Source organism: Rhinatrema bivittatum, chromosome 9 (genome assembly GCF_901001135.1).
Source record: "Rhinatrema bivittatum chromosome 9, aRhiBiv1.1, whole genome shotgun sequence".
NCBI classification, from domain to species: domain Eukaryota; kingdom Metazoa; phylum Chordata; class Amphibia; order Gymnophiona; family Rhinatrematidae; genus Rhinatrema; species Rhinatrema bivittatum.
This window is the reverse complement of record NC_042623.1, coordinates 170,293,563-170,316,518: the sequence shown is the minus strand read 5'-3', so window position 1 is coordinate 170,316,518 and position 22,956 is coordinate 170,293,563. Positions and strand designations below refer to the sequence as shown.

Here is a 22,956-nt window from a genome sequence, read left to right as displayed (position 1 = left end):
ACTTCTCCACACAATTTGAAAGTTGCCCCAGAGAGTCTGGCTTCTCAGTTTCAGTATTTGCGTATTTCTATTTTTAATTTATGGTCCTTTATTCTGTAATAAAGGACCCAAATTCTACTAGACTAACAAGATGTTGTTTTTTCTTTGCGAGGCAGTCCTTTCTTCATAGTGTAACAGTGCTACATTAAACATCAAGCCATCATCCACCTGGTAAGCCCAAGGTGGGAGAGAACAATCTGAAACAAGGTCTCTAAAAGCACAGAGCTTGTGTAGAAATGAACACACTACATTACTGGAGTCGGGACCCAATTAAGCTGCAGCATGGAAAGTTGTGTTGGCACCTGCACCATCACTGTGCCAGATTTACTCAGATCGGAAAAGTGTAGAAGGCTTGACCTAGTTAAGTGCTAAACTAGTTACTTTCTTCAAGCCACCAGTCGCCTTGTAGCCTGCTTAGAAACTGTGAGGAGTACTAGGTCATTTTTAAAATAGTAAACTACAAAATTAAAGGTCTCCCAACAGTTACATTACCTAACTGGTCTTAAGCATATGACTAATTTACGATTATTTTAAATGATCCTGACAATACTTGGGTGGAGGTGGAGGGGGAAGTTATCAGAAGCAGTGTATGGAAAAGTGACAGTAGTTCAAATCATCACATAATGATCATTTGTTACTGAAAATAAAAATGGAATGGGAATTTCAGTTCACACTGCTCTCAGTCCATGGCACTGCTGGGAGTTTCCAGTCTTCTCTGGGCAGAGCTGGTGTTTCTGTTGTGAATCCCTTCACTTTTCCTCCAAGTGACAGGAGCACAGAGAGTTAGAGTGGCGGAGTAGCCTAGTGGTTAGAGCAGGGGGCTATGAACCAGGAGACCGGGGTTTGAGTCCTGCTGTTGCTCCTTGTGACCGTGGGCAAGTCACTTTACCCTCCATTGCTTAAGGTACAAACTTAGGGGTACATTTTAAGACTGTGCGCGCGCGTACTTTTGTTCGCTGGATTTTATAAGATACGCGCGTAGCTGCGCATATCTTATAAAATCCGGGGTCGGCGCGCGCAAAGGGGTGCACATTTGTGCAACTTGCGCGCGCCGAGCCAAGCACGCTCCGAAATCCGAGCGGCCTCGGAGGGAACTTTCCTTCCACCCCCCCCCGCCCTATCTAGACCCCCCCCCCCCCCCCCCCTACCTTTATCTGAAAAGTTACTACTGCCTCCGGGCAGTAGTAACTTACGCGTGTCGGGGCGCTCGACCATGCCCCCAGACCGCCCACATGCCCCCGACTGCCCCTTTTTGCAAGCCCCGGGACTTACGCGCGATCTGGGCTTGCGTGCGCCGCCGAGCCTATGCAAAATAGGCTCGGCGCGCGCAGGGGGTTTTTAAAAGGGTTACGCGCGTACCCCTTTTAAAATCCGGCCTTTAGATTGTAAGCAGTCTGGGGATAGGGAAGTACCTGAATGTAATCCAGTTTGAAGTGCTGAAAAAAGTGCAAAAGGCGGAACATAAATGAATAGATAAGGGTCCGTCTGTGCTCTGTGTGTGTGACAGAGGTGAGGGATCTGCTGACTAGCATGTAGGTTCTGTGTAGGGATCTTTAGCAGTCCTGTTCATTTTGTTTTGTTTTCCGAGAGGAAGCGTATTGTGTTCTATATTTGCAGGGTTGTATTTTCATAGGAAGGGTTGTTGCTGTTTGAGTTCTAGATGTTGGTGCTATAATGGTATGGCAGGTTTGCTATATAGATTCTAAGTGTCTTATTTTGCAGGTTTTCATGTTGTTTCACAAAGTATCTGGCAGGGGAGGGATTTTGAAGTGCTATTACTGAGGGGATACCAGAATTTGAATATATTTTTTTGTATGGCAAGATGAAAAGGGAAACATTTTACGGCATGGGTTACTGATATGCTGACATTGGGGTAAAGCTTCTATGATCAAGTCGAAAAGCAAAGAACATTCAAGCAGCATTGTCTGAATTATCAGGAAGGCTGCTCACCATGTAAAAATGTTGCAGTAATTTTGCTACGGGTTTGACAGTTGCTTGGTTTTGCTTGTATTATCATCCTTAAAATAAGGCATGGGGGTAACCTGCACAGAGCGGCAGTTACTAGAGATGTGCAAAGCCCGAACCTTTTGGTTCGGGCTTCGTTTTCAGCCCGCCGCGGGAAATTTCGTATTTCTCGCGGTTCGGGCCTTTGAAATTCAGGGAAAAATTTGGTTCGGGTTTCGGGTTCCCCGAACCAGGACGAATTAGGCAGTTTTGTTAAAATTGCCTAATTCGTCCTAAACGATTGCACATCCCTAGCAGTTACTACCCTTAATAGACACATGGGGATTACCTGCATGGAGCAGTAGTTACTGCTATGGGAAGCTTGCTGGGCAGACTGGATGGGCTATTTGGTCTTTTTCTACAAACATTACTGTGTTTTATGATAACATCCTTGCTCTGCTCTATATAAACTCCAGAAAAGTTCAGAACTTCTTGAGGTGGACAGTGAGATGCACGAGAATTTGTTTACTGTTCCACCCTGAATCAAAACCTCACTCCCAGATTTCTCACTAGTAAAGTAAGTGAAGAGTCAAACTTTTGTGAAAGTAATCAAATTTTAATAAATATTTTTTACAAGCAGTTATTGAAATTAAAGAATATTTTCCTTGTATCATTTTTAACAATAAAATATTTAGAATTTTTAAACTTCAGCTGCAGAATTTAATGTGCAGTGTGTCACGCACGTGAGCATCATGTGTCAGGTGTATCACGGCGGAAAAAAAGGTTGAGAACCACTGACTTAGAGCATTGGCACAAATCATGTAAGAATATCTAATTGGTTTGCGCTTTGTATGATGATGCTTATGATATAACCATGATGGACCAGTGTAATCTAGTGGTGACTGTTCTGAACATGACTGTTTTGGGGGGTTCAGGAGGCATGCAAAAATGCATTTGAAAGAAGCAGTAGTTGCAAAGAAATTATACACAATGTAGTTTGGCAGAATAGTCAGTAAGGTTTTCTGTTTTATTTCAATTACTTTTTTATCCCTAAACAGATATTAGCATGTTAAGTTTTTGAGCACTGCACCTTGTTGGCCATGCTCATCATAAATTGAAGTAAATCAGGGACTGTAGTGTTGATCAAGTTTCAGAATCCTATGCAGGCATCTTAGTAATCGGGTAAAGAATGTTTGTTATGTTAGTACCTATAGTATATACTGCCTTCCTGAAACTGAGGTTTAACTCAAAGTGGTTTACAAAATAATCAGTACATTAAAAAGCAATAAACGAATAATCTAAACTTCCTTTTCTTCCTGCTAGACTGTTCATGTGTGGGACTTCCCCCTCCATAGCTGCTGGAGACCTCAGACACACTTCTTTTATGACCTTATTCTTGGCTATAAGGGAGGTGTGGCCCTGCTCCAAATCAGTAATCTCTTGTCTCCACAATTGCAGACACGTGAGGACATCAGCTCCCAGAGTCTAGATTCGGCCCTGACCTGGTAGAACACTTGTTGTTCCTGGGACAGCAGCCCTTAAGTTTTGCTTATCCCAATGGAAGTGTTTCTCTCAGGTCTGCCCTGAATGAGTTGCTGGGGATTATCCTTGTATGCCATGCATAATTAAGCTCTGGAATTTGTTGCCAGAGCATATGGTCTAAGCTATTAGAGTAACTGCATTTAAAAAAAAAAGGTTTGGACAAGTTCCTGGAGGAAAAGTCCATTAACCATTATTAAGGTAGAGTTGCAGAAATCCACTGCTTATTCTTGGGACCCCCAATTCAGGAAAATAGAGGCAATCCTTAAGCTGGCCTTTGCAGTGCATTCAATGGCTCTACGGGCTTCCATTTGCGGAGGTTATATTGCCTGGGCTGCCATATGTTGGAACCACCAGCTCCTGGTCAGCACAGAAACAAATTGTTTTGTATCAGCCATAGTGATCTTAGCTGATGTTATGTACAGCTTAATAAGGATGTCTTTTAGGTCACTGACTTCAGGAGTGGCTACCAGAAGACTTCTGTTTTGCAGTTGGCAGATTCAGTGTCAAAATCACGTTTCTGCAAGTCACCCTAAGGGAAACCTTTTTGGAGAAGAACTAGAAAAGCTGGTGAAGGATCTGGGGGAATCAGATAAAACACCCTCAGGATGCAGAGCTTCAGAGATCAGCATTTCCAGGACTGGTGTAGATACAAACCTGTGAGACACTCCTCTTCAGAAGCAAGAAATAAGAACCAGCCCTTTGGGGGGCAAGAAGAGTGAAACAGAGCCCCCTGTTGCAGCAGGTGGTAGCCACTCAATTCAGTGACCATCAGCGGGTCCCTCTGGTGGTGGTCCCAGTAGGAGGGCGCCTGCTGAGGTACTAGAGTGAACCCAAATCACTTCAGACTAGTGGATCTTGGACATCATATGGAAGGAATATGCCTCAGACTATACAAAGCTGCTCCCCCTGTCTCTCCCCTCTGAGAACAGAGGCAATCAGGAGGAACATTAGCAAAGCTACAGCTCCTATAAGCAAGAGATGGGACAAGGCACTTACTCAATGTATTTCATACTGTGAAAGAAGAGACAGATCCTTCTGCCTAGTGTTGGATCTAAAAGGGGTGTAGAGATCTGCATAAACCACATTTTCAAATGGAAACACTGTGATTAGTGATAGCATCTTAGCATCCCTAGACTTAGAAGCACATGTCCATATCCCCATTCATGTGTCTCATCAGATCTTACTAAGGTTCTGCATCATGGATGAACATTTTCAGCTTTGGGTGTTACACTTTGGCCTAGTGACAACTCCCAGGATTGTTATGAAGATCGTGGTGGGTGGCGGCAGCAGCCTTTTGCAGTCAGGTCATTGCATTGCAGACGTATTTGGATGATTGGCTTATAACAGCCAGTTCAGCCCAGGAGCTGCCACACTTTGGGTATAGTGACTCACCTCCTGCAACAATTTGGCTGGGTGGTGAACTATATGAAGAGCAACCTAGAGCTGTCTCAGATATTGGAGTTCTTATTTAAAATCATTGATTAAATCACCTCCCAGGTTACAATAAATCTCTCTCTTCTTAGAGGTCTACTTCGATACAAATGAGTGACAAGTTTTTCTGATGCCCAGCAGAATGTCCAAATTTCATAGACTGGGTACTGGCCTTTCAGTTCAGGAAACATCCAGGATGTTGGACTTACCTCCACCTTCTAGGCCTCATGGCATCAACATTTTTTTTTATGGCAGCATGTGGGCCAGGGCTCACATGCTGCCTTTGCAACAGATCCTGCTCCCAGGACTACCAGTGCCAACTTTAGGTACTCTTGAGAGTGGAAAGCTTTCTGAATTGATGGGCATAACCCTTGAACCTCCAAAAGGGAATAGCCCTGGAGCCCCTTGGCTGTGTCATAGTCACAATAAATGCCAGCCTGGGGGATGAAATGCACACTGCCATGGTCAACTGGCTCAAGGGCACTGGTCAAGAAAAGAGGCATCCTGGTCAATAACAGGTTAGAGATGAGAGCCAATAGGCTGGTCCTACAGCACTTCCTTCTGCTAGTAAAGGGGAAGGCAGTCGGGGTACTGTCAGACAACACCATGGCAGTGGCACATGTGAACAGGCAAGAGGGCATTCACAGCCTCACAATATTGCAGGAAGCAGCCTGATTGTTCGAGTGAGTGGAGAAAAGTCTTCTCCATCTTCAGGATCCATAGCAGGGAAGGAGAACCTCCAAGCCGATTTTATCTGCAGGAACAGGCTGGACCTAAGAGAGTGGGCACTGGGTCCAGAAATCTTTAAAAGGATGGTGGATTGCTGGGGCCCCCAAGTGCATATTTAATGATAACAGGGTCAAACACAAAGGATAGACATGTTCTTCAGTTGCAGGGTAGAGCCAGTGTCCAATGGCCTTTCACCATGGCTCAGGCTGTTGTACGTCTTTCCACCTTGCCCTTCTGTAAGCAAGACAAAAACAATAGAGAAACTCATCTGTGAATTTGCTAGTAACTCCAGTTTGACCAAGGATGCACTGGTACATAGATGTATTGAGACTACTGGACGGAACCCCAATGAGATTGCCCAGGGAACGGGACCACCTCTGGCAAGGTCTGGTGCCAATGGAAGACCCATCTCCATTTCTCTTATGGCTTGGCCCTTGAGAGGGTGCGCCTGGCAAGAAAGGTTACTCTTCATTCATGAATGTAATAATGCTGAAAACATGGGAGTTTTCCACTTCCCTAGCCGATATCAGGCGAGTGAGAACTTCTATGCTGAAAAGGGTCTCTCTCCTTGGAGAGCAGACATCTCACAAATTGCTATTAATCAAATTGACTTAGGGAATAGCCTCTGGTATTACTGGCTTTAGTAACATAGGATCTACTTAATGTTTTGGGTACTTGTAACCTGGATTGCCCACTGTTGGAAACAGGATGCTGGGCTTGATGGATCCTTGGTCTGGCCCAGTATGGCAACTTCTTATGTTCTTAAATACTAGACTTTCTGCAAGCTGGATTGAATAAAGGGTTAGCCATCAGTTCCTTGAAGGTACAGGTAGCAGCTCTTTCTTGCTATAGGGGCCAAATTTAAAGGCTGCCCGGTATCAACGCAACCAGACATCGCATTTTTTGAAAGAGATGAAACGCATTACTCTCCCATTTTGCCCAGTAGTACCTCAGTGGGATCTCGGTTTGATACTAGGGCCTTGGTCAAGCTGCCCTTCCTGTTGATAAAGCAAGCAACTGTTAAGGACTTATTGCTGAAATTCACCTATTTGAAGTAATTTTCTCTCCCAGGCATGTCTAGGAGCTGTAGACCCTGTTGTACAGGGACCCTTATTTAGTATTCTCTCTGGATTTGGTCACTTTTCACCAGTCCCATCCTTCCTGCCCAAGGTGTTATATGCCTTCCATGTAAATCAATTGGGATTCCTTCCAGCCTTCAATAGTAGGGAATTGTCAGGGACAGAATAAGCGCCTGCGCCTACTAGATGTACTCCGCTTACTTTTGAGATATCTGAAAGTAACAAATGCCTTTAGAAAAAGACAAACTTTGTGCTGTTTGGCGGTCCCTGGAAGGGGAGACAACCTCCAAATCCACTGTAATCAGGTGGATCAAGGAGGCAATAGCAACAGCTTACTTGCTGTTTGGCAAGCAGGCTCCAGCAGCACTCCAGGCCCATTCTACAAGGGCACAGGCATTGTCCTGGGCAGAAGCAGCTTTGGCCTCCTTGAGGAAATTTGCAAGGCATCTGCTTGGTCATATTTGTATTAATTTGTCAAGCATTACAAATTGGATGTACAGGCCCAAGGCAGATGCTGACTTTGGGGCAGGAATTTAGGACGACACTGTCTTCTGCCCATTTCTGCAAGGAGTAGCTTTTGTAACTTCCATATGTGATGACTAGTCTAGCAGGAAGAAAAGGAAGGTTAAATTATGCTTACCTGATAGTTTTCTTTCTTTAAGTCCTGATAGACCAGTCTAGATCCCGCCCAGGAATACAGGGGTCAGAAGGGCAAGAACACAAAGCACACATTTGTTATCCTAACTATGCTTGGCTGCTTCTTCTGTTGACTTAACTCTTACTTAACTTAGAACAGTCTTGTGGGCCCTATTTGGATAATATTATTGGTCACAGTGCTTTGGCAGAGGCTGCCAATTTGAGCCAGGACCACACCTCTGATATAGCCCAGAGATGTCTTCTGTCTCCGTCAACTGTCAAGGAGAAAAATCCCATATGTGATGACTGCACTAGGAGGTCTCAAGGAAATAGTTATCATGTAAGCATAATTTAACCATACATTAGTTCAATACTATAAGATGAAGAACTAAGTCATGAGATAAACATGGACATTCTTAAAAGCAGGGTATGGTTATAATGTAAAGTATACAAGCAGCAGAGCCAGGAAATAGCAAGTTGATGCTTTTAGTAGTATTACTAGTACAGTTGTATTAAATAAAATGTTTAATTGCTGCATGATACACAGTACTGATTGCTGTAGGTGCTTTTGAAAAATTACACAGTACACTATAAACACTTATAAAGAAATGACTGCAGGTGTAAATCATCTGAACATGCCTGCTTCCTAACAGATTCACGTATAATTTACAAGTTAAGCAATTGAATCAGCTAGATCCTTGCATAAAGAGAAAATAGGTCCAGGTATGTTTTGTTAGAATAAGCAGATGATAGGAGAAGTGAATTGTGCAGAGTCTCTTATTCACACATGAATAAAATTGCCCCCAAAACCAGCTCATACAAACTGATATAACGCAAAGCAAGGGGTGAGCTAGAAATTAGAGGAGCAATAAACTCTCAAGGTCCACCCATTCAAAACACTCAAATCCCTCTGGATTCTAACACTATAAATTATTTATAGACTAATTAGTTTGTTTTGGTATAATTAATGAGGAAACACACTATTCCTGCTATAAATTGTAAGAAACATACTTTAAACTATTAAAAATACACGTTTATTCTCATTTTAAAGCAGCAGTTCATATTAAATAACAGATATGCATTTTACAATATTTTATTACTCTAGACAGTGATGTGCTACTGCTTTATTATCAAAGAACCTTAGTTACCTCTGATTTTATTTATGTACGTTTATATGCTGCCAATACAAAAGAGTTCTAGGCGGCCTATAGTCAAGCATATGTAATCTCATTCACTTGAAACATTTTTTGTTTTCATAAAATAGTTGAACCAAGGGGCTTTGGGGAGTTCCCTTTAGCACATCAATGGTCTAAGTAGAAAAGCATATAACTAACACATGGTAGCATACACGAAGATGGTTAATAGGCCACAAATTTGTAACACCAATATCAAGGCTTAAACCACCTTTCAGTCTTATGAGAGGTAACTGACAGAGTGCGAAAAATTGAAGCTGTAATGGTGGAGACTGAAGCAACCAATCAATAGGGAATAGCCATTGCTTGTTGCCAGCATTAGTAGCATTGAATCTGTTTAATGTTTGGGTACTTGCCAGGTACCTGTGACTTGGATTGTCTTTTGTTGGAAAAAGGATACTGGACTTGATGGACCCTTGGCTTGACCCAGTATGGCAAATGTTATGTTCTTAAGTAAGTGTCTATTGCAGTTTTGTAACTGGTCAGCAGATGTCTAGTCCGAGTCTTGCTTGCGGAAGTTTCCTTTTAAGGGAAATCTTCTGTTTGGGTGGGATTTGCAGACGCTGTTTAAAGATGGTGATTCCAAGTCACTTTAATCTTCCTGAAGATAACCCTAAATCTTCCCAGCAGGCCTTTGTTTAAGGATGTTTAGCTCTATCATCTGATGAAGTCTGCGACATCCTCTTCATGAGTCAGAGGCAGGGGGGTGGGTAGGTCTCAGTCCTTTCGCTTGGGCCTAAAGAATGTGCGGGAGAGTACAGGAGGGGGAGGAAAATCTTTGCAATGTAGGTCGCGTCAGAAAATAAGGCAATGGTTGGCCCAGTTTTATGAGGAGTGGACCCATTTTACATCAGATCAATGGGTTCTGATGGTCATAAGAGATGGTTATGCTTTAGATTTTGTGCTACCAGTGTTCAATCTTTTCATACCTTTCCATTGTGTTTCGGCAAGAAAGAAGGCTTTGGTGCGGGACAGTCTGGACAGTCTTCTTCATTGGGCAGTGGTAGTGCTGGTGTTGAGGAGAGCGTGGGGTCAGGGTCATTATTCCATTTACTTAGTGGTGCCGAAGAAGGAGGGCACTTTCTGACTCATTTTAGATTTAAAGAAGGTTAATGCAGCTTGGAGAGTCCCACATTTTCACATGGAGACCCTTTACTTGGTAATTGTGATGGTATGCAAAGGAGAGCTCTTTATGTCCCTAGATTTGTCTGAGGCATATTTCATATGCCAATCTGAAAAGACAATGAAAGCTTTCTCTGGTTTGCGTTCTTGGGGAAAGCATATTCAATTTTAGGCTCTGCCTTTTGGGCTCACTATTGCACCCAGAACTTTTTCCAGGATGATGCTCTGGAGGCATTCCAGAAGGAATGGGTGTGGTTGATTCTGGCAAAATTGGTAAACAAATGTATGTTGGTTATTTCCATGTGAGTCAACTAATGCAGAATCTGTGTTGGGTGATCAATTTTTCCAAGAGCAAGCTCCAGACCTCAGGTCCTGGAATAACTGGTAACCTGTTTCAAAACTCTGGAAGGGAGAATGTTTGACGTCGGACAGGATAGACAGGATTCAATCCTAGGTGTATCAGTTTCTTCACTTGCTGGTGCCAAGGGTGTGGGATTATCTACAGGTACTGGGCTTGATGGTGTCGACTCAATTTCATTCTGTGGGTGACAGCTCACATGCTTCTTTTGCAGAAGGTTTTTCTTTTACATTGGAATCCACAGACTCAGATGAGGTCTGTTTTTCCTTCTTCTCAGAAGCCAAGTGCAGTCTGGTCTCGGTAGCCAGTTTGTCCAGGGCAGTGGAATTAGACATTCTGGAATGGTCTGTATTGACAATGGATACAGGTCTCAGTGATTGGGAGCCCATTATCAAGGGTTGGGCAGGGTTTCTGGAATCTGGAGGTTAGATCATGGCCCATCAGTCGTCTAGAGACAAGGGCGATCAAGAAGGGCCTTGCTGTGATTTCTGCTGCTTAGTAAAGGGGAAGGCAGAAAGTGTTTTCAGACAATGCAACGGAAATAACCTACATAAACCATCAGGGAGGAATAAAGACTGGTGGTTTCTGTGGAGATGATGCTGTTTCCCTGGATGGAGAATCAACTTGTGGCGATTTCAGCAGCACAAGTTGTCGCAGTGGAGAATATGCTAGCTAGCGGATTTTCTGAACAGACACATCTTACATCCCAGAGAATGTGATGGCAACAGTACAGAGTACCAAGTGTTCCCAGTTTTTCTGCAGGAGAAGGGAACCAGGGTCAACAGGATTTGATGCCATGACTGAGAAGTGGTTTCAAGGATTTATTCTTTGTGTTCCCACCTTGGCCGTTGGTAGGCTGGGTAATTCGAGGGATCCAGAGACACCAAGGTTTGGTGGTGCTTATGGCTCAGGAGACCATAGTTTGCAGATTTGTTATACCTCAGAATGAGAGGGCCCTTGAGATTTGATTACATGCCAGAATTTTGCATCAGGGACTGGTGATTTTGCAAATAGCAGATTTACTTCTGTCTCACGGCCTGGCTTTTGCGAGGAGAAGGTTGAGGAGTAAGGGTTACTCGGAAGAGGTGATTGTGACTTTACTCCATGCTGAGAAGCAATCAACTTCCTTGGCCTCTGTTTGGGTTTGGGAGGTTTTTGAAGTATGAGGTAGGGAAGCTAGTTTGGTCCCATTGTCAATGTCTGTTTCAGACTTCCTTTCCTTTTTGCAGAGTGGGCTGAAAAGGGGTCTGGCCCTGAATTGTTTCAAGGTGCACATGGTCATTGTTTCTTGATACCAAGGTAAGATTCGAGGTAGCTTCCTATCCTGATGTGTCTCATTTTCTCCAAGGGGTTAAATAGTTGCATCCTCCAGTTAGATGGCTAATTCCCTCTTGGAACCTTAATCTAGTCTTGAGAGCATTGAGTGCAAGGCCGTTTGAGCCTCTTAAATGGGCATCTTTGAAAGATCTCATAATGAAGGGGAGTTTTGGTGATTTTTTTTTTCAGCGAGACATGTTTTGGAGCTCTGAAGTGATCTTTTTTTACGGATCACTTTGCAGGAATTTGTATTTGTATAGTACCATCTTTTTTGCCAAAATAGTTTCAGCATTTCATATGGTACACCGGAACTACCGGTCTTTAGGCGATCTGGTTCAAGCAGTGCTGGATGTTTGGAGATCGCTTTTACACTACTTGAAGATGACCTATCATTTCCAGTTGTCTGATCACTGTTGCTGTTTAGGAGATATGAGAAGGGTTAGATGGCATCAAATGCCACTATCGCTAAGTGGATTAAAGAGGCCATAGTGTTGGCATACGTTTGCAAGGGTTTGCAGTTCTGGAGAGACTTAGAGCTCATTCTGCTAGGGCCCAGGTGACATCATGGGCAGAGTGCCATTCTGTATCACCACAGGAGATTTGTAGAGCCGCTATGTGGTCCTTCTTTCATTCCTTCTCCAGGCATTATCATCTGAATGTGCAGGCTTGGAATGCTGCTTCATTTGAAGCGTGCGACATGAGAGCTGGACTTGCAGGATCCCTCCCAGTCTGAGTGGCTTGGGTATATCCCATGCATCTGGACTGGTCTGTTAAGGATAATCAGAAAGTAAAATTAGGTTTCTTACCTGCTAATTTTCTTTCCTGGCACTCTAACAGACCAGTCTAAGAGACCCAGCCATGATTCTGCTCGTATATTTGGTCAAATTGCTATCTGTGTTTCAGAGCCCTTTCATTCAAGGGGCTCAACAGTTTGAAAGTTCACCGGTGGTTCTGTTTTTTGTTGATTTATGCCTTGCTCGTGGGAAGGGGTTACTTTGTGAGATTCATACTGAAGAGGTTGCAGGTGGCACAGTTCCTTATTTGGCTTTTTTTCTCTGTCTCCATCTACTGGTAGGAGAGAAAAATAACGTGTCTGGATTGGTCTGTTAGGACACGGGAAAGAAAACTATCAGGTAAGAAACCTAATTTTACCATTTTTTTTTAAATCAATAAATTTAGATATAACGGAACCTAGTTAATTTGCTTTGAATTATGACTCCATTCTGCAGGATGGGGATGATTTAGTACCTTAAATGAAAGGAACTTCATCATTAAATGAAAATATGGCCAAGTACAACTGGTTAACAAACTGATGAATACCAAAGTGAAATGCTGGAACTTCCATAATAAATTAGTAATTTTTTCCTGTCCGTCTACCAAAGTCGGATTTCTTTCTTTTAAAGCGCATGTTTTAATGCTCATGAGTTGGTCTCAGCAAGATCTCTCACTTTGCACAGGTCATCCTCACAAAAAAGGTGTTGGCACGGTCTTCTCTCACTACAGTCACTGCTATCTGGTCAGGTCGAATGCTTTTGATCTGCCAGCTGGTATGAGCCCTTCCAGGCAGCCCTTTCTTCCTCTGCCCCTACAGGAAGCTACGCTGTCACTCTGATACCTATGCTAATTCCAGCAGCATGATCTCCAAGTCACATCTGCCACATCTCTTCATGGGCAGTCACAGATGTATTAATTGCATTTTTTGTCGAGACAGATCTTGTGCCATTGAAAATGTTTGTGTGTTTTTTGTCAGGGTGTGACTGTACATAGGGTGATTGGGACCTCTGTTTGCCTCTTCCTCTCTGGCTATCTACAACATTTGTATGTCTAGTAGCGCTGTTCTACCAAAGATATACCAGCTGTTGAGGTTAGTTGGTTTAAGGCAGTCTGAAAATTCAGCAGCTGTTATTCAGAATTGAGTTGATATTGGTTGTGTGGGCAGAACATTCACATACTAAGTAAGCATATTCAACACTGGAGTAAAATAAGGCAAGCACAGAGCTTATAGTCATAGCCAAGTGTGTTCTTCATTTTTTTTTTTTTTCAATTGGTATTTTATTGAAAGTGAAAACATGAACATTGAGCAAACACAGTAACAGGATTACAGCTTAAAGTAGAATACAAATCAGAGTACAAAGAACAATGAAATATTTACTTCCAAAGCCAGCAGGCACATTGCACTCTAGATGAGCCAAGTAATTTTTTTTTTCATCTCAAACCCCCCCCCCCCCCCCCCCTTTCCAGTTCCTTATACAGGATCAACATGTTAAGCAAAGAGATTACTGTATTGGCTGTAATAAAGAGGTATAAAAACTAAATAAACGGTGTCAGATGTTTTGTATCCAGGTTTTTCGGTATGTCATCCTACCCTTGGGTACCTGGCTGAGGTGTCTCAACGCGATTAGGCTATCCCCTGAGTGGGACCCTTCTGAGTAAGTAGCCATTGGGTCAGAGGGCGCCATATAGCTTGAAAAGGTTTCAGATTATCATGTTTTACCGCAGTGAGATATGACAGATGATACTGGCTATGTAACCTGCGCAGTACCTCTGCCCTGGATGGGATGTCAGGAGATTTCCACACCTTAGCTAATGTAGCTCGAGCAGCAATATATACTTGTGTAAGGAATTTATGAGTATGCTTAGGGTATTCCTCAGAGGGCTCATGTAATAAAACACCCCTTATGCTAGGAGTCCGAAATCCCGGCACCACAGACTCAAGCCATTCAAAAAGCTGTTGCCAAAATGAGCGTACTTTTGGGCAATGCCACCAAATATGAGTATAATTAGCAACAAGGCCACAGCCTCGCTAACATAAATTAGGGATGGCAGGCATCATTCTATGAAGTTTCTCTGGGGTCCAGTGCCATCGATACAACACTTTGTAGCAGTGTTCTTGTATAGAAGCAGCAATAGACACCTTAGAAAACTGCAGGAATATGAGATCCCAATCATCCTTTGAGAGATCTTCCCCTAGGTCCTTGTTCCAGGCTAAAAGATGGTTGGCCGAATAAGGGGAATGATTATTTAGTAGCTTATAAATTTTAGAAAGGACTTCCCTCATTTTGTCTGCATGTTCACAATAGGACTCAAAGAGGGTTTTATGTGGGTGGATCTTTTTGGTGGATAGTAATGTTTGAAGAAAATGACGGACCTGAGCATATGCCAACACTTGTCCTAGGTCAAGCGCCCCTGAACTAGATAAAGCCTCCAGGCTCCGCACAGACATATCCCTCAGACATTGGCCAAATGTAGAGAGCCCTTGTTGTTCCCAAGATACCAGCTGAGGATTTTCTGTGCCTCCCCGAAAAAGGTTATTGGAAAAAAGGCGAGATGACTGAAAATATTCAGAAAGGCCCACAAGTTTAGGTTTCCATGTCTTCCACACTCTTAAGTGTGGTAGTAAGAGCTAGAGGTAATCTCGCCATGGGCAGCCAGGTGGATTTAGGCTGCCATGCTAACGCCTGAAGGGGCATAGACCCTATTTGCCTTTGTTCCAATTGGACCCATTGTTTGGTATCCACCTTACGATAAAAATCTACTAAAAACCGAAGCTGTGCTGCTGCGTAATACCAGATAAGGTTCGGTGCTCCCAAGCCCCCTGCCCGCTTGGGTAAATATAAAACAGTTCGAGCTACCCAGGGTGGCCGTTTTCTCCAGATAAAGCTGTAAATTTTAGTCTGCCACCGTTTCAGCAATGCAGTGGGGAGAAAGATAGGTATGGTAGAGAAAAAATATAGGAGGCATGGGAGAATTACCATTTTAACGATGGCCAATCTGCCCAGCCAGGAGAATGAATCCCTATACCATGTCAGCATATCTCTGTCGATCTTTTTCCATAGAGAGTTATAATTAAGGGATTGCAATTGTGAAGTGTGAGATCCAATGTGTACCCCCAGGTATTTAATAGAGGATTTTGCCCATCGAAAGGGAAATCGTTGTTTAATGTCTAGAACCTCCTGTGGAGACAAAGTGAGATTCAAGAGCTCTGATTTTTCTAAATTCACGGTGAAGCCAGACACTTTATGAAACCGCTCCAGCGCATCCGCAACCCCCTGTAGGGATGTGGCAGGATTAGTTAAAGTAAAAAGGATATCGTCCGCAAATAGGGACAGTTTAAAATGTAAGTTAGGAAGACGGACGCCAGTGATATTAGCCGTCCGTCAGATAGTCCAAGCCAAGGGCTCTAAAAAAAAGTGCAAAAAGCATGGGTGATAACGGATATCCCTGGCGCGTCCCTCTCTGTATATTGAGTAACGGCCCATACCCTCCATTAACTTTGACTCTGGCCTGTGGCTGCATATACAATTTCTTGATCCAAGTTTGAAAAAACTCGCCAAAGTTCATTGTGTCCAGCACTCTAAAGAGGAAGGGCCAATGAACTAAGTCGAAGGCCTTCTCCGCGTCAATAGCCAATAGCGCAGCAGGGAGCTTATGATGGTGTACCCAATCGATCAGATCAACCACTTTCCTAATATTGTCACTAGCCATACGGGATGGAATAAATCCCACCTGATCATTATGCACTAAGGAAGGGATGATGCCCTTTAAGCGTTCCGCCAATATGCGGGCTAGAATTTTCAAATCCAAATTTATAAGTGAAATTGGGCGGTATAACCCACAGTGAATAGGGTCCGGGCCTGGTTTGGCAAGTACTGTAATACCCGCAACATTGGCATTATGCGCCAGCCGCCCAGTAGTTTGCAAAGAATTAAACATTTCAGTGAGGGGTTCAGCCACCACATGAGAGCTTTTTATAGTAACATCCAGTCAGGCCATCAAGGCCTGGAGACTTCCCGGGTTTTAGGGACTTTATGGCCTGTTGAACCTCTTCAAGGAGTATGGGGGAATCAAGATATGTCTGTTGCTCGACAGTGATAGTCGGTAAAGGTAGATCCTCCAAATACCCAGCTATATCAGTGTTGACTATGGTAGTGTCCTCGCTGTACAGTTGACCATAAAAATCAGTAAAACATTTCCGGATCCCTTCAGATGACGTAACCAATAGTCCCCCACTATCCTTAATTTTGGCTATATTGTTTTGGGTAAGAACCTCCTTTAAGCGGCGGTCTAGTAAACGGCCTGCCTTATTACTCCCTTCGAAGTATTGCTGTTTTACAATGTCCAATTGAAAAGCAATTTTTTCAGCATCGAGTGCCCTAATGGTATCACGGATGCCCTCCATTCGCCGAAGGGATCGAGGGCACTGCGTTTGCATTTGCCTCTGGGATAGCTGAGCCAACTCTGTGGTTAAGGTTCGCCTTTGCGTCTCCTTTTCCCGTTTGCAAAAAGAGGCCCGGGATATGAGTATGCCCCGCGCAACTGCCTTGGAGCAGTCCCATATCGTCGGTCCAGGTGTAGAATCATTAGTATGTCGTTGGAAAAACTCAGTAAGTTGGGTTCCCAAATGTGTCACAAAGGATGGATCCCTGAGGAGGCTCTTATTCAATCGCCAAAATTTTTGGCCCGGGTCTTGGGGAGAAAATTGCAATTTAATCCACACTGGGGCATGATCCGACCATACTATGGGTTCGATACCAGCATCAATCACCCAGTTTTGTGTCTGCTTATCTACCAGGAAATAGTCTATCCTGGAGTAAAGCTGGTGAGTATGTGAGAAATAACTATAACATCAAGAATGCGGATTCCTCAACCGCCAGACATCTCCCAGCTGCCAGTGGGATATTAATGTGGATAGGCGCTTCCGTATTTTTTTAGGAACTGTAGATGTCTGTGCTGAGTTATCTAAAGAAGGGCTATGTGTCACATTAAAATCCCCCCCCCCCACAATGAGTGCTCCTTCAGCGTGTTTATTCAGTACCTCTTCTAGCGTATGAAAGAAGAGATCCTGACCTGTATTAGGTGCGTACAGGCTAACCAAAGTAGTAATCTGTTTTCCCACTCTAAATTTAAGCAAAACATATCGCCCCAGAGGATCTCGTACAACCTCTAATACCTCATGGACTAGATCACGAGCAATCAGTATACCCACCCCCGCATATTTGGAATCTTTTGTACTAGCAGCGATGGAGAAGGTACAGAGAAGGTACAGAGAAGGGCTACCAAAATGATAAGGGGAATGGAACAACTCCCCTATGAGGAAAGACTAAAGAGGTTAGGACTTTTCAGCTTGGAGAAGAGACGACTGAGGGGGGATATGATAGAGGTGTTTAAAATCATGAGAGGTCTAGAACGGGTAGATGTGAATCGGTTATTTACTCTTTCAGATAGTAGAAAGACTAGGGGACACTCCATGAAGTTAGCATGGGGCACATTTAAAACTAATCGGAGAAAGTTCTTTTTTACTCAACGCACAATTAAACTCTGGAATTTGTTGCCAGAGAATGTGGTTCGTGCAGTAAGTATAGCTGTGTTTAAAAAAGGATTGGATAAGTTCTTGGAGGAGAAGTCCATTACCTGCTATTAAGTTCACTTAGAGAATAGCCACTGCCATTAGCAATGGTTACATGGAATAGACTTAGTTTTTGGGTACTTGCCAGGTTCTTATGGCCTGGATTGGCCACTGTTGGAGACAGGATGCTGGGCTTGATGGACCCTTGGTCTGACCCAGTATGGCATTTTCTTATGTTCTTATGTTTATGGGGATAGTGAGGTGACGATAATACCCTTTTGTGCCGTTTCTTTAAATGTGTCTCCTGGAGTAACGCAATAGAAACATGATGATTTTGCAGCTCTTGGTAAAGGAGAAATCTTTTACGGTAATGGTTGAGGCCCTTGACATTAATGGACATAATACACTCTCCAGTACCCAAACTTTTAGAGGATGTAGGCTGATTAGCCATTAGAAGATAGTTTTCCCCTGGTAACGAATAACAAGCCAAACAGCACAGTGGTAACCTGTATAATCCCCGGAAAGGCTAACCCCCATATCATCCCCAATACCAACATCACCCGCTTCAACTCGTGGGTGAGTATACTCCCCTCCTGGGAGTCACTCCCTGCCAACAAGACCCAAACTCCCCCACCCCCCTCCCGTTAGTGGTGTATCAATAAACCCCGTAGTATATGTTTAAGTAGAACAAGAAACAGTCTCACTATGTGGAGAAGTCCATCTGTTCCCCTCCGGATACCACAAGCACTCACATTGATCAAATGCGTATGGAGAACAACTTGGGGAATCCTGGAACAGTAGTGATGAATTAGAGTCTCTTCGACCGTGGTCGTAGCTCAGACTCCTTCCAGACTTGGAATCAGCCTTGATCGGACAAAGCAGTGCGGGAATCCTCAGAATGGCGATTAAGGCGTCGTCCTCCCTTACCCGCCCTGCGCCATTTCGGATGATCATCCATTTTCAAGTTTCGTGTGGGTTTCTTCGGTGCCACTATATTAGGTTGGTGTCCGGCCTTGTTCAGTGCACCGATAGCCTCCGTGAGCGTTTTGATACGATAGGTCACGCCGTTGATCGTGAATTGAAGTCCAAAAGGGGAAGGTCCAGCGATAGCGTATATTTTCAGCCCGAAGGTAGGCAGTAATTTCTTTCAGCTCAAAGCATTTGCGGAGAGTGGAAGGGGCCAAATCCTGAAATAGGGATATTGAGTGTCCTTCCCATGACCATGCATGTTTTTTGCTGGCTGCTTCCATTATTTTGGCTTTTTGTAGAAAGCTGTGGCAGCACAGAATAATATCACGCGGCCTCGAGTCTGTTCTGGGCCCCAAGGCCCTATGCGCCCTCTCTAGTCGGATGGGGTCACTCTGAGTCCCCGGCTCCCGATCTCCTGCTTTTGGAGGGTGGCATAAAATAAATTTACAGATGGTATTGGCAGTTTGCATAACATCCGTGTAGTCAGAGGATTCAGGAACTCCCCTAATTCTGATATTGCAGTGTCTAGAGCGATTTTCCAAATCTTCTAATTTTTCTTGTAGCGTGCCAAGTTCTTCTTCCATATGAGTCTGTTGCAGCGCTACTGTGTTTAAAGATACGCCGTGCGCATCTACTCTGTTTTCAAGCTCATCCACCCGAAGGCCTAAGCCGGCTATATCTTCCCGGATGTCTGCCATTGAGGCCATCAGCTCTTGTTTATGGGCTTCTAAATCAGCCCTAAATTCCACAAACCAGCCGCGAATATCATTTTTAAGTTGGGCCGTTGTCTCCGCCCATTCCACGCTTTCCCCAGCCGTAGGGTCAGGTACCTGAGCCGGAGTGTCATTCGCGGCGGCCGCGGCCTGCTCCAGCCCTGCCTCGTGGTCGCTGCCAAGATCGGGAGGAAGCTTGCTGAAGTGAAACTGCTTCAGGTCCACAGCTTTTTTTCTCGCCGCCATTCCAGCTTGTGCACAATCGCAAGAGCTAACCAGTGCACCGTGGTCTCTGAAGAGGAGCTGATGAAAAACGGGGTTTTTTTGCTTTGAAAGCTGCGTCAGGAGCGGAGCGATTTCTTTATGCGGCCATCTTGTGCACTCGAGTCCAAGTTCTAGCCGGCTGAATGTGCAAGCTACAGCGTACTAGGGTTCCAGCAACAGAGAAGCACAAGCAACACTCTTTGTGCTGCCTGCCATATTAGGGTTGCACAGTCTGACCTAGAATCCATCAGAGTAGTTAAATCTCAAGCAGATTGCGATGAATTGCAGGAGGATCTTGCAAGACTGGAAGATTGCGCTTCCAAATGGCAGATGAAATTTAATGTGGACAAGTACAAAGTGATGCATATAGGGAAAAATAACCTTTGTTGTAGTAACACAATGTTAGGTTCTATCTTAGGAGTTATCACCCAGGAAAGAGATCTAGGCGTCATAGTAGATAATACATTGAAATCGTCGGCCTAGTGTGCTGTGGCGATCAAAAAACAAACAGAATCTTAGGAATTATTAAGAAGGGAATGGAAAATAAAACGGAGGATGTCATAATGCCTCTGTATCGATCCATCGTAAGACCGCACCTTGAATACTGTGTGCAGTTCTGGTCACCGTATCTCAAAAAGGATATAGCTGTACTGGAGAAAGTGCAGAGAAGGGTGACCAAAATGATAGGGGGCATGGAATGGCTGCCATTTGAGGCTGTTCAGTTTGGAGAAGAGAGGGGGATATGATAAGTCTACAAAATCATGAAAGGACTTGAACAAGTTAATGTAAATCGGTTATTTACTCTCTCAGATAATAGGACCAGGGGTTATTCCATGAAGTTAGCAAGTAGCTCATTTAAAACAAAACGAAGAAAATTCTTTTTCGCTCTGTGACCACATCCTCATTGCCAGAGGATGTGGTCACAGCAGTTAGTATAACTGGGTTTAAAAATGATTTGGATGGGAGGAAGTGACGTCACCCCTCATGCGAGCAGCTTGAATCTGCTGCTCTGTGTGCACCGTGGGCTTTAGCGATTAAAAGCCGCTCGGTTTTTCTTTAAAATCAGAGCCCTAGCATTACCAAGGGGTCCCGAAGCTTGGGGCATGGCCGCGAAACACAAAGTGAGTGATTTGTGAAAATTTTCGTACTCCCGGGACAGTGGCGGCAAAATTCAAAATGGAGCCGGAGGACCCGCTCTCAGAGAGCGAGGAGGGAGCGCCCGATTTACTAGCCACCACAAGTAAATTTCCATCGCGAGCAGAATTAAGAGGTTGGTTCACCGAATTAAGACAGGACATAAAGAGCTATAAAGCAGAAATCACTAGCTTGCTGGCCGAAATGAGAGATGAGACTGCTGAATTAGGCAGAAGGGTGGACGAGGCTGAGATCTGGCTGGACACTCAAGGGGAGGGCTGGTCTCAGATGCAAGCATGCCATCAGGAATTGAAAGTCACCTGCCAAGCTTTAGCGGATAAGGTAGAAGATATAGAAAACTGCAGTCGGAGACGTAATCTCTGGATAAGAGGAGTGCCAGAAATGGAAGACTACGGGGACTGTTTTACTGTGGTTGAAAAAATAGCAACCTCCCTTTTGGAAACTGATGAAAACTTGACAGAGGCTGTCATGCCTAACATTCTTATTGACAAGGCACACAGAACACTGGGTCTCAGAATTGCTAACAGACCCAGGGATATAGTGGTGTGCTTCCACTCTTTTGCCTTTAAAGATAAGCTCTACAACATTTCCAGGTGTCAGCGCACATGGCACTGGGAGGGCCATGACATTGCCATCTTTGCGGATTTATCTTCAGCCACTTTAAAAAAGCGCCAGGACTTCCGCTGCGTTACAGCTAAGCTTATTGAGGGCAACATCCGATATAGGTGGCTTTTCCCTGGAGGTTTGTTTTTCATGATCCAGGGAACTACACACAGAGCTAAGACGGTACTGGAAGCCTGCGTGATCTTGAAGGAAGCGGGCATTAATGTTGATGTTCCCCCTGCTACGAAGGAAGCCGGCTCCTCCTTGGCTAACATCGTGACTACAATCAACTCCCAACCTCGCTGGCAGCGGGTCGCAAAGGACCCGGAGTGACTGAGCATTCAGCTTGAATAGGCTCTGCGCTTTTTCTACTGCATTGGAGCAGAAAAACTGGCGGTTACTATATGTTTATATTTCACCCGTTTCAGGTGCCATGAGGAGTGACGAGAGACTTCCTCCATGCTTATTTGGAGCACAGGTTTTGTGCTTCTGGGTCTAAAGGGAGAGGGGGGAAGGGAATGGGATTTCTGCTTGTTGAAATGAAGGTGATAATTTTGGCTTTTCAAAGAGGTTGGCTCCTGGGTGGTTGCCCAATAGATAGCGGCAGCAGAAAGAAGGGGAGTTCTTCTTTAAATGGTTACCCTTAAATTTTATTCTCTCAATGCTAAAGGGCTTAATAGCCCGGGCAAGCGTCGTTTATTGTTTAAGGAACTAGATCGCATGAAGGCGGATGTGGTCTTCCTTCAAGAAACCCACTTGAGGAAACGTTACTTGGGTCTAATGAAACATCCTAAATTTCCCTATCAATACTGAGCAGCCGCTATTCCCACTTCAAAGTATTCGGGTGTAGGAATTTTACTGCACAAGGATATTAATTTTGAATTTAAGGCTCTTACCACAGACCCCTTGGGTAGAATGGTTATGTTGAAATTACTAATGGGGGGGAAATCTTTTTTCTGATCTCGGTCTATGGGCCGTCTGCTCACAAAGCTGATTTCTTTAAGTCACTGAATCATACATTGGCATCTAAAATAGAAGGATCTCTTATAATAGATGGGGATTTTAATCTAACTCTAGATCCTGGCAAGGACACCTCCACAGGGACTAGTTCGGACCCTAAGGTGTCTCGACAGGCACTTAAACGCCTGATGACCGATATGGGGATTTTGGATATATGGCGCACACGTTTTCCTAAATCTAGGAATTACACGTTTTATTCTACCCCTCTTGGTAGCTATTCGAGAATTGATATGTTCATGGGCAGTAGAAGCTTATTACCCCGGGTGCAGGAGGTAGAGATTGAGGCCATTGTATGGTCTGATCATGCCCCCATTTGGTTTACTTTCCAACTTCAGGATTATGATAGAGGGATGAGATATTGGAAACTGAATGATTCCCTTATCAATGATCAGAGTTTTCTCTCTAAAATGGAACAAGATGTTCAGGACTATCTATTGATTAATGATACTGGGGAGGTAACAGTTGGGATGGTATGGGAATGTCTCAAAGCGGTTCT

General features: G+C 44.1%; 1 protein-coding gene across 2 annotated transcripts in view; it reads left to right on the top strand.

Annotated features, from left to right (window-relative positions):
• The window catches only part of UBXN7 (UBX domain protein 7), a 255,626-nt gene that overhangs the window by 9,735 nt on the left and 222,935 nt on the right, over positions 1–22,956 (top strand). Inside the window, exon 2 of one of the 2 annotated variants that reach the window (XM_029617006.1) lies at positions 12,466–12,523. The exons of the other annotated variant lie outside the window; for it this stretch is intronic. The gene's annotated coding sequence lies outside the window, so the exon portion shown is untranslated. The remainder of the gene's footprint in view (positions 1–12,465; positions 12,524–22,956) is intronic. 2 annotated transcript variants of the gene reach the window in all.